Raw genomic sequence first — 12,089 nt, 5'->3', positions numbered from 1 at the left:
ACATGGGACACACGGACACCAAACAAACCACCACCCCAAAAAAGCAGATTAGAATGGGAACCTTGCCCCTGATGGAGGGAGCATCAATGGACCGTGGGCACGGTGGGGCAGTTCGGATGTCAGAGGGCTGTCAGTACCGGGAGCACCGGAGTCAGCCGGGGGAACACTCCCGCCTCGGGGCTGCTCTTAAACTCCCATAAAAGCATCCGCGTAGCATTTATGAAAAGCAAGCTGCGGTAACGTCCAATGGTCTAAGTACGTCCAGGCTGCCCCCCGAGGAAGAGAGGAGGGAGCCCGGCGGGAACCGAGCCCCGGTGCCCACGGAGCTGCCCCGAGGGCTCTCGCGAGCCCTTGGCGGCGGCAGCCAAGGAGGATCCCCGCGTCCCGCCGCCCCGACACCCCGCACCCCGGCCTGCCCGCACCTCCCGGCCGAGCGCTGCTTGCTCCTTCCACAAACCTGGCGGGCCGGGGCCCGGGGGCCCGGCCGGAGCTCCGCGGCTGCGGCCCGGCGCGGCGGGGTCTCCCTCTGAGGAGGGGGGGCGGGGGGGGTTGCGGGGAAAGGGGGTGGGGGGGGACGGGGGCGGGCTGGAGCTGGCCCTGAGGGGGATGGAGCCGGCGGTGGCGGCTCGGAGCCGCGGCGAGTCGGCGGCGGGGCCGGGCTCCAGCCCGTTTTTAAATTTCCCTCTCAGGAGCTGTCCAGCCTGGAGCATGCGCGGCCGGGGGCCGCCCGCAGGGTCAGGGCCGGGGCAGGGCCGGGGGAACGCGGCGTTTTCCCGGCAACCGCCGCAGCGCTGCGGCCCCCCCCCCTCGGCCCCCCCCCAGGCCCGCCCTGCTAGCGCCCGGGGGACCTGGCCATGGGGAGGGCGAAGGGGTTGGGCAGGGGAATTTGAAAGAAAAAGAACAAAAAAAAAAAAAAAAAAAAATCCCACCCCCAAAAACCAAACAGCCCAACTTCTTGCAACTTTCCAGAGAGAGGAAGGGGGAGGGGGACCCACCCAGCGCGTTCAAACGGGCACCGGCCGTTTGAGCGGGGCGGCGGGAATAAATGTGTGAGGGGGAGCGGGGCGGGGGCCGCTCTGGGGACCGCCGTGGCCCCGGCGGACAGCCGCCCGCCCGCCGGAGCTGGGGCGGCACCTCGGAGGGAGCTTGCGCCGGTCCCCGGTGTCCGCAGACCCCGCTGCCCCGCTCGGTTCGCGGCGGGAAAGGGTGAGCAGGCAGCGCCTGAGTCCGCCTCTCCCCGCCCGCCGCCGGCACTCGCTTTCCCCGCCGCTGATCCCGCCGCGCCTGGGTCCGGCCTCCACTCCCTGCCCCTCCGCGGGAAGGTGCCCGGGAGCGGCCGGTAGACCTTCTCTCAGGCGGGCCCGGCGGCGGGCAGCGCCCGGGGGGAGGGAGCCGGGGCAGCCGCCGGTGGAGGCGGGGAGGTTCCGTGCCGCCCGTCCCGCCGCCTCCTCAGCGGCGAGGGGCTGCGACGCTGGGGTGTGAGGAAACCGGCCCAGCGCTGCCTGCCGGGACGGGGGTGGGGGGGAGAAGATGGCTTCCCGTGTGGGGAGCGGGGAGCAGGGTCCTGGACCTGCCGGGGGGTGAGGAGGAAGCGTGTCGCTGCCCCCGTGGAGAGGGGACGGCTCTCCCCGTGGGCCTGCGGCCGGGGAGGCGAGAGGGCTTCCCCCGTTGCGGGGTGGGCAGAGGCCGGGGGGAAGCGTTCCTCTCCCTGGCAGGGCTGGAGGGCACCCGTGGGGACGGAGGGTGGTGGTGCTGGGAGCGCCAGGCGGCCGGGAGGGCCCTGGGTGGTCTGGAGACCAGGCCACAGGGTGCCTTGTAGGCGTGGGCACCTTTCTTTAGCTAATTTAATACATAAAACATAAATAGGAAATAGAAGAATTCATTCTGACGGCCGTACTTTTACATCCTCTTTCACCAGAGGCTTTTTAAGTGCGGTGCACCCCTCAGATAGTGAAGTCTGACAGTAAAGGCCTGAGGTCAGGACAGCATTACCTCCCCGTACCGGATAGATGGGCGTGAAACAGCGGAACCAAGGTCCAGCCCCGTGCCGGCGGAGGGTCAGCCCCAGAAACTATTGGCCTGGACTTGCTGGGTCTTTTCTGGAGACCAGACTTTTCTTCCCATAAGCCCATCATCAAAACAGGTGCCAGCTTTACTTGTCATGAAAGGTGGCGTTTACGTAGAAGCAGTCCAAAATCAGTGATGAAACCAGGTCATTTGGACTCTGCATAGCAAAGCATAAACATGGAAATACTTCAAATATACTTGCAGCATGAAAACCCAGAAGACTCATGAGAAATTTATTTCCTTGTGCTTGACAGTTTACCACACGGTATAGAGGGAATGAAATGTGAAGACAGGGGAGATCTTTTCTTCTGCTCTTAATGAGAATCTGTTCACTTCAATGAGCATCAAATCTCTCTCTGTTAATTACTGCCAATAGAAATGGAGAGTAATCAATACTTCTCAGCATCAAGGCCTATACCAGGCACATATGGAGAACCGAAAAGCAGAATAAAAGAAAAAGTCATATTACTGCTAGAGCCTAAGGCGTAGAGTTTGCACAGTTGCAAGTGTTCCCTTAATTACAGTGGTATGTCGTGCCGCTTTTATAATTTATTACAAGGTCATCTTATATATATCTGTTATATACTTACCTCATAACTTAAAAAAATGTTTTTTTAAAAAAATGCATTCCTGTAGCTTAATATTTGCAGGAGGGGTAAAGATAAAACACGGCATTTCTTTTATTAGACTTTCTTGGAATCTGCTCAAGCCATTGTGTTGAACTTTTCGCTTGACTGGTTTCCTTGTAGCAATACATTCAGTGCACAAATTCGCTTCTCTTATTCAGGTGATTTGCATACCTCCTGCTTGGAACGGCCAGATTATAACAGGTAAGGAGTAGAAGGGTGACTTATACCCGTCTTGCTCACTAGGGGAGCTTAAACTGAAATGTGAAGGGATAAAGAGCTTAGTTCTCCAAATACTTAGAAGAGTACATAGCAAGTTGCAACAAGGAAAGTTCTGGTTAAATATTACAAAGCAAGTTTTCACAATGAGGGTAGCCCAACATTGCAACGGGGCACAGTGGGGTGGTGAGTCCCTGCCCTTGGAGATACTCAGAATTTGACTGGACAGAGCTCTGAGCAAATGGATCTGCTTTGGCCCTGCTTTGAGCAGAGGTTTAGAGCACAGACCTCCGAGGTCCCTTCCAACCTAAATTACCCTGTGATTCCATAACGGTGGCATGTACTACTCCTTGGGAAACATGCACATGAATATTTGCGGGCTGGGATTTTTGTGACTGCTAAGCAGAGCAAGTGGTGGAGTCTGCCAGTTACCAGGTGAAACACTGTTAAAATTTTCAAACAGTTTTAAAAGCAGGGTTTCCTTAATAAGCAGCTGGCCTTAGAAGTTATCATGAATGTTTTTGCTGTTACTTACATATATTTTTCAGAAATTCTTTGACTGTTTTGTGTTGTGTCAGCTCGAAGTTTGAATGCAGGTAAACCGCAAATTGATGATTGGATTTAGAGAGATTGCCTGTAGCCAGTTTTTCCTTGTTTTAGGTGTTTTCTCAGCAGTTAATATTACACGGGAGACATTATGCTGCCTGAGAGAATAGCATGAAAAGGGATATCAGTGAGTATTGTTTTCTTATATACATTAGCTGGGTTCCTTTTCGTTATTTAAAATGAGATAATACAAGCTATGGACAACTGCTGTTTTCATTTACAGTCTTGTCTAAGTTAAGGAATAGGGCAAGTTCGCCTGATGCAACTGAAATTATATTTACAGTGAATATTGGCAGAGAAATGTGTATTAGAAATTGGATTAATAGAAATACCTATCTCATTTACTTTGGCGGCATATAAAATCACATGTAGCCTTTAAAATAACGTAATGTTCAGCAAATAAATTATTCCTTTCTTTGGAGTAAATAGTTTGTAGCAAATAATGCAGTAAAACAACAGAGACGAAAGAGGGATTTGCTTTGTAAAGGCACTGACTTTCTTCTGTGTGAATTTCTCCTAAAATTATCTTGCATTTCTATAGACTATCGTTTAAAATGTAGTAGCTTCCTTTGAATGATGAACTGAATTCAATTTGCTACCAGCTGAGGTCATCATAAAACAAGTTTGTTTTATTTTCCATGCTCTCAAGTGTGCTTTAGGAGACAAGTAAAAAAAAAAAGGCAAGGGGGAGTTGAGGAACCCTCAAAAGCAGAGACCTATGAGAACTCTGTAAAGACTTTGATGACCTCTGTGTTACCATCTAGTCGGGCTGTAAAATCAAAATATTTCCCCCACCTCAGTCCAGTTTGGCCTGGGACTCATGGTTTCTATGTTGAACCCAGCATGGCTGAAAAGCAGCTTCATGTTAACTCATCATCTTTTTTGTAAAAGGACATTAGCGTATCCTGACCCTCAATCTTCTTATTCCTCGCTTGCCATGTGTTCTGATGATGGTTTTCATCTTTCTTCGGCTGAGTATCTAAGATGCGTGGGGAAAATAATGATGTGAATTAAGATCAGTGCCCTCTATTTAGTGAAATGGGGTACTTCTAAAAGCAGTTAGTGCTTCTTAAAAAGGAATAATTTCCTTGCACACTTCAAGCCAGCTTTGTTTTATGTGAAAGAGTGGATTCTTTAGCTCTTCCTTTATTTACCCTGTGTCTTTACAATTCATCCCTCCATTCCCCTCAGTACAGAAGTGAAATATTCTGTTTACATTTTAAACTGCAACTTCATCATGCAAATTCTCAGTCCCTGAACAAGATGGGAAGTACGTTATACTTCATCCCCCTACGAGTGCACAGATTCTAAATTTGTGTTTGTGTTCTTTCCCTCAGAAATAAAAAGCAGCTATTTCAATTACCCAAAGGTTCTTTTCCTGAGACGTGCATTCATATCTGAATGAAACTAATGTCAAGTGGATTCTGTACAACACATTTTAAATACAGGAAACTTTACAAGCTTCCTCCTTTTATTACAATGCAAAAGCACTGACCGTTTTTTTATTTTAGAATACTGTATCGTAACAAATTATACTTAAAAATCATTTAGTGTGAAATTGCAGATTAATCCCATAGGGATGGGGTTTTAGCACTCGTCTAGCCACTTGGGAGCATACAGATGGTGAATCTGAGTTTTACAAAAGGCACAATCACTGATTACATGCATGGATGTAACGGACAAAAAGGCCTTCCTCATGGCTAAGGTAAGGAAAATACACTGGAGGTCCTAGTGCCTGGCTTGTTCAGAATTTTTACATTTTAAAAATGCCTTTACTGTTGAAAAGTTTCATAATATGTATCACAAAGAAAGGGAAGCCTGCTTTTTACTCCCTTTAGGGTCCCATTTTTACTTTCTAAGGCAATTGCTACTTTTCTTGTTGTTGTTTTGTTTTATTGCAACTTTAGGCAACAAATGGTGATTCCTTTAGAAGTTTGGCAGCTTCTAACTATCACTGTCCTTGTTACTAAAACTAATGCCTGCTGTTCCCTATTCAGCAGGGAGAAAGTTGTCTTGCTCTGCCTGAAGTGCTGGTAGTCTGGCCTGTAAGAAATGAATCTTCATTGAATCCTCATGAAGATGATATTGCTGCCCTGTATGGCCATGAAGTTACAACCACCATCGGACCTACTCACTAATTTTAATGTAAAATTATTAATACTTGGGAACAAAATCCATCATACTGTGTAATCCATCATAGTGTGTCCAGATTCATTAAGGTAAGGTGTGTCATCAGAAGGAGAAGCTTCTTTGCTGGTATCCCAGCTTAATTTTTCTATGGGTTAAGATGCAGTTTTTAGAATGCAGTGTTACTGAATAATTCTGAAGTTTAGAAAAAAAAAAAATAGTTGGGGGTAGCTGCTCTGTCTACCTCAACTGTCTCATTATACTTACATGTATCTTAGAATTTCTCTAAAATACTAAACAAAACTATGTATTTGATATATAATTTGAGGCTGAAACCATCTCACTTTGCAGAGTGCCTGGAAAAATGGGCCTGGGGCTTTTAAATGCCCCTGTAACACAAATAATACAGAGCCGTTACAATATGCGCTTTAAGAGCTGGCAGAACCACAAAACCAGACCCACTAGGACACACAAAGCCTGACAATTTGTTTATAATTTAGCCACTTAAACCTAAGCATAGCACAATTTTATCTTTGTGAGTGGTCTACAAGAATATTTTGCCTTGATACATGTCTATTTTGGGGCAAAACATAGTTTATAGATAGTGTAATTGTGCAGTGCAATGGTTATTATATACAATATTATGAAGCAAGTGTTGCGACAAGAGGATTCTGGTTGGCTGGCATGTTTTCCACCACTTCAAATGTCCAACATAATTGCCTTTATCACAGGCTGTTAGCAGATTTTAACCCTCAAAATTTCATTAACGAGAAAGTGATCTCTGAGAAATGTACTTTTAGTGTATTTTTACTTAGCCTCCAGCCAAATTGTTACTTTCAGAAGTACAGTGCCTAATACAAGATTGTAGAAACGAGAAAAATTGGGACTGAAGCTAAAATTGCTTCCTTGAACCATTGTGTTGTCTATAGATATTGTGCCATGTAGGAAAATTAGTGTCAGCATGTGCAGAAGGTAATATCCCCTTCTTAAAGCGTGTAGATCTAAAAGGTTGGAATAAAAACTTATTGTCACCCTGAATTTTTAATGTCCTAAATTTAGACAGTAAAGTTAGAACAAATCCTTTTACTATGTCAGCGTAGTATTAATGCTTTTATTTTGCATTTTGGGGTTAAAATGTATACTTTTAAAATTATTTTTTTTTCCAAACACAGAAGGAAATCAATATGCTGCTGGCTGATGGATATAATTTACAATGTACTTTGTCATTGAGAGAGACTATTTCAGCAACAGACCACGCTGCAGACAAAATAATCAGTTTTGATCTCTTTATTGCTCTTTTGTGGACTGTGGTTTATTTGGAGCTGAAGAAGAATACTGCAGAGAATCATGTGTAGGTCTCACCTATTTCTTCACTGTAGTAATGAGCTTTTCCTAAAATAGTCCTGATTGTTTTCAGCAAATCTCCATGGGTTGTATTGTGCAGATAATGACCATGAATGCTTTTATCTATACCTATGCTCACATAAAGTTTTTCCTTTTTGTAGATGAAAAGTTAGGAAAGAAGAAAAAAGGAAAACTTTGCAGCTACCTGCTTTCAGCTTTGGCTAAATATACAACTTTTTGTCACAGAAGCAATGAATGTTGTCTATGTAAGTACTTTGGGAATTTTGGCTCTGAGAGGCTATTCATTACCTCAGTTGGAGGCACAGCTGAATCTTCAGCCCTTGAAAAACTAAATCAGTTGCTTCACACAGTGATGGACACCTGGAGCATAACTGATAGCATCAGAAAGAGCCGAATCTGATCCACCTTGCTTCCCAGCAAGGCTGCTGTAATGTCTAACCTTGACAGAGTAGAATTCAGTTTGCCTGGTATGCTACACGCTGAGCCGCACAGAGAGACAGGCATCATCTGAAGACCCCAATGTGGCGACATACAAACTGATACTTTTACATAGAAATGTAGTGACAAGACAACAGGTAGAAAAAGGCCAAAGTCTAGTTTGGGATTTAAAATTTTGCAGAAGTCATATTTTCTTGATCGCATTAAGTTTATTAACCACGAGTAGTAATACTCAAGCAGAGTACTCTTTAAGGTTTCTGGAGAAAAATATTAATAACAAATACATAATTTTTTCTTGGTTTCTATTTCTGCAATATTTTCAGTATATACACTGACACATTTTATCTCAAATAAAAAGTAACACCCGTAGGATGTCGGGGTAATAGTCTAAATTGGAAAATTTGGAAAGCCCAAATACAGTATGATAAAGGGCTTTCATAATTTGTGACAGAACGATTGATTTCCATTTTCTTCCTAGCTTCTGTAAATCTTAGGTGAATATGTAACTAGTTTTATGCATGTATCATAGCTCATAAAAGCAAATCTACTTTCCTGCCAGTCGTTCAAGGACGTCGGGTGTTTTGTGGGATTCCTGATTCTGTGTATGTGAGTATTTGCATAACTATAACTTTACAGGTGGAAGTATCCTGCAGAAACCAACACTATGATAATTCCTTTGAAGTCAGTGAGACTATCCACATGAGCGAAGATAAGCATGGACATATTTTTCTAAGGACCTAAGACTGAAAATTTAAGACCCCTTCTCTTAATAAGGCCATCATCAAATTAACATAACCAAGAAGTAGTCAGTTCTATTATGAACAGCTTCTCTAGCAGGTATCCTGCTACCTCAGCATTTCTTTTCTAAACAATATCACAATTTAGATGAGTGTTGTTTTATGTTTTCATGACACAGAAATCTAATTAAACCATTTCTGCACCTTCCCTGACCAAAATTCTTAATTTCAGTAATTAGAAGACACCACAGTACAGACATGCTGTTTCATCAGACTTTAGGCTACGAGACTTAAAACTAACATTTTCAAAAGCATTTCATGGTTTGAAAGAATGGTCAATTAACCTTCAGTTTCCTGAGGGGAACCCTGCAAAGAACTGTCAACAGTTCAGTTTAGAGAGATTTGTCCAGTGACCTACAAGGCCACTAAGTTCACGAATGCATGTAACAGTGTCATCATAGATTTGTTTCCTGGGTTACTATCACAAGAGAATAAACCAATTGTTTGGCAGTTTCTGCTACAGTACATAGGTGACCAACTGAATGGTGGGAAGTGCCCCAGTGCTACGATGCCCTCCAGTATAGCCTGTTCAAAACTAGAACCACTCGACAGGAAAAAAAATCTTCAGTATCTTCAAGATGAATTATGCGTCTCTCTCTTCCTTCCCTAAGGTTCTTTTTTTTTTTTTAAGTTGGGGCCGGGGGGAATTCATCGACTGCCTGCTGAGTTTCTTTGTATTTCAAATTGTCTTCAAATGGCAGTGTAAGATAAACGTCTGATTATTCTAGTGGTGACAGTCTTCAGATTTAAGTGATAGCAACATCTCACTTTTTATTCCAAACTAAGGGCATTCTGTGGAGCAATAGAAATTGATTCAGGAGATGCACCTGCTGAAGAAAGGCATACCCATTCTGAGCCCTTTAAGAAAGATTACACCGTCAAGCTACAGTGAGCTGATTTTATTGTGAAATTGAAAAGAAACCAATGGTCTAGTCCTGGCCATTGAAGTAAAAAGAATCTCTGGTTTCATGAGGGAGGCGGAACTAGCCATAAATAAAATTATCTTCTATGTAGGATTTGATACATGGAAACTGAAATCTAGCAGTTTGCATTTGGCTTTGCTTTTACTTCAGTGCTATGTAAACACAGGATTGTAGCACGATTTCGCAAGCTGCATGGAGAAGTGATTTTTTTTTTTTTTTTTTTTCTTTTACTCAGCATCAGAATGTTATCCCTGGCCAACTTGGCAAACAGAAGTTTGATGTATTCATTCTCATCTTTACTGGTTGCCAGTTGTGTGGATTATTTCAGTGCTTTGCTACGCATGACTTTGAACACCATGTATCCTTCTGTGAAGCTAAGTATCTAATTTAAAATACCAGGCAATTCTAAATTATGACACTGTGCCATTGGGTGGAATGAAAATAGTTCAGTGTCATGTGAACATGGAATTCCTACATTAAATCTGATTTTCCCAGCTTTTGTCATTTTGTCATACCCTTAGCACTTTCACAAATATTGTCAGGGTTGTTGCTTCACGATTGTAACTGTGTATAGCACAGTTTAAAACACTTCAGTTGATCCTCTGTGATGCTCCAAACTTAAAATTTTAATATATGAAGTAATCGGGAGGGTTTGCTTAAGCATTGTTTTGAATGCACATCTGTATCTTTGGTTAAGATTTTATTCATCACAGTGTGCACTGTTGTCCAAAGTAGTTCAGTTTATTACAGGGGGCTCTGATTAGAATATATATAGTCATAGTTTACCCATTAACATAGGAATGTAGCAAAAAAAGAGACTTCTTTAAACTGAAAAATATTTACATTTTAGTGTTCCCTAAAACCTAAGAAATTTCACAATGTTTACAGAATGTCTTCTAGTGTGTAATATTAGGGTTTCATTACCTTCCTTTTAAGTTATGATTTAAAAAAAAGAAATCTAGTCCAAATGTCTTTTCTCATTATCTTTTCCATTTTTTCATTGTCTCCCTTGAATATTGAGAATTGATGCCAAAGGTGGTTCTTATTCCCTCCAAATATGTATAGCAGAGGGTCATTTTTGAGCAGCTGAGGGAATCGGATAATTCGTGCAACAATTAATATATTCAATAATGCTTTTGGGGGGCTAAAATACACATATATGTGTATACACACAGTGTGTGTATATATATATACACACACACATGCAGGTGTATGAGTACGAGGCCACAGAGATCCCTCTAAGTTGTTATCTTCCGCAGTCAACGCTTCATGTAAATATGGATATGTACACGTATCCACTCATACACCTGAATTCCCACCAGAGACACACAGCTGTGCATCCTAAGAGCAGGTTTTGTACTGAGTGCAGGTGATACCTGCTACAAATAACAGAATTCTCCAAAACCTCAGTGCTTCTGTTTTCCCAAGTGCTGCGTGACATGAGCTGGGTATACTTCAGACTAGAGGAAATATGTACAATTTAATATTAGTTTTTTAAAACTATCATTTCTAAGGATTGTTATTGAAATCTATGCCCTGTTCTTCTGAGTGTTACACCGATGCAGAGATAGTCATGGCTCATGCTCCAAAGACCCTCTTGCCTATGTTGATTCCCATGTGAGTATAGCCATTGAGTAGCAAACAGATGTATAGGTCAAGTCAAGTAGGTTGTCACCCAGAGCCTGGGGTGACTGCCTCTCAGTGCTTTCAACCAAGGGAAGACACTGGAGGAAGGGAATAACATTGCTCCTTTGTATTGCCTATGCTGTATTTTAGCAATGACGTGTTTGTGTTGTTCTAATGTGGCCATAGAGAGTCCCCTTGTGAGGTTCTTCGCTTACAAGAAGGGAAGTATGAAGAAAAACAATGGGTCAAATTATAAATTTGCACATTCCTTCAGAATAAGTCACACTGGGGAGAAGCTCAAATGCTCAGCTGTTCTTTCTTTCCTCAGAAATCACAGAGAACAGATTTAAAATGCAAAGCATGACTTTGCAGGCCTGTACGTGTAAGGGGGGAGGGGAGCAGAGGATAAAATGCCATTGGCAGCACGTTGCACGAGCATCGTTAGACATTGAGAAAGATATCATTAGATTAAAAAAGTGTCTTCACAGAGAAACAAAAGGCGAGCCAAGGCACGGCGCGTCAGGATTGCCCAACGCGAACTTCAGAGTCATTGCTGTTGACAATAGATGCGCAGGCAAGCTTTGCCTGGGAGAGGTTACCAATTCCAGGCAGGGTCCAAGTGGTGCTAACAGACACTGACTGTCATTCTAGCCGAATAAACAGTCAACAGGGCTCCACATCTCCCTCTCAGTTCAAGATTAATTACTCATCTAAAATGACAGCTACTGTCTAGTGCCTAAAAGTTGTCAGGCGCCGTATCACCCATTCATGTTTCTTCAAGGACAAATGGTTTCCTTTCTCTCGGGTGCATTTCTGAATCTGTCTGACTGTTCAATTACATCTTTGAAAGTGCTTAGCCAAAGCTGACAAATTTTTCCTATTTTTATTGCTGAGGCTGAATAGGAGGTAATCTGTTCATCGTATGTAATGTCTATCAAGACAGCTAGGTTTCTTAATACATTCAAATTATCTTTCCTGGATTTATTTTTTATAACGCTTATGTAAAATAAAAGCTCAGTGATTTTGCTAGTCTTTGGAGCATTACCTAAGAAAAATATCGATCCTGCTAAATTCCTGAAAACTGGCACTGGAATATGAAGTTGGGCACTTACTTTTCTAGTTTTTCTTTTGTTTTGTCAAATAGGTTTAACCTTTATGCATTATATATTTTGTTGCTTTAGAATGGGAAGTTCAATGGTTAGATGAATTGCAGTATATGTGCATGTAACAGAAAAAAGAATCTGTTGGGGTTATTCATGTGCTTTTGGATTTGATTTACTTCCTACTTCCTTATT

At 43.1% G+C, this 12,089-nt stretch overlaps 1 long non-coding RNA gene across 1 annotated transcript; it reads left to right on the top strand.

Moving 5' to 3' along the window:
* The first annotated feature begins 1,915 nt into the window (after positions 1 to 1,915).
* On the top strand, positions 1,916 to 8,386 carry LOC138687175 (uncharacterized). The gene is made up of 3 exons (XR_011326445.1): positions 1,916 to 2,143; positions 2,855 to 2,897; positions 5,516 to 8,386. It is a non-coding gene; the product is annotated as an uncharacterized lncRNA (long non-coding RNA).
* Positions 8,387 to 12,089: the final 3,703 nt, after the last annotated feature.

This window comes from Haliaeetus albicilla, chromosome 10 (genome assembly GCF_947461875.1).
Source record: "Haliaeetus albicilla chromosome 10, bHalAlb1.1, whole genome shotgun sequence".
Lineage (NCBI taxonomy): Eukaryota > Metazoa > Chordata > Aves > Accipitriformes > Accipitridae > Haliaeetus > Haliaeetus albicilla.
The sequence above is the reverse complement of the archived record's forward strand: the minus strand, read 5'-3'. Positions and strand labels throughout refer to the sequence as shown.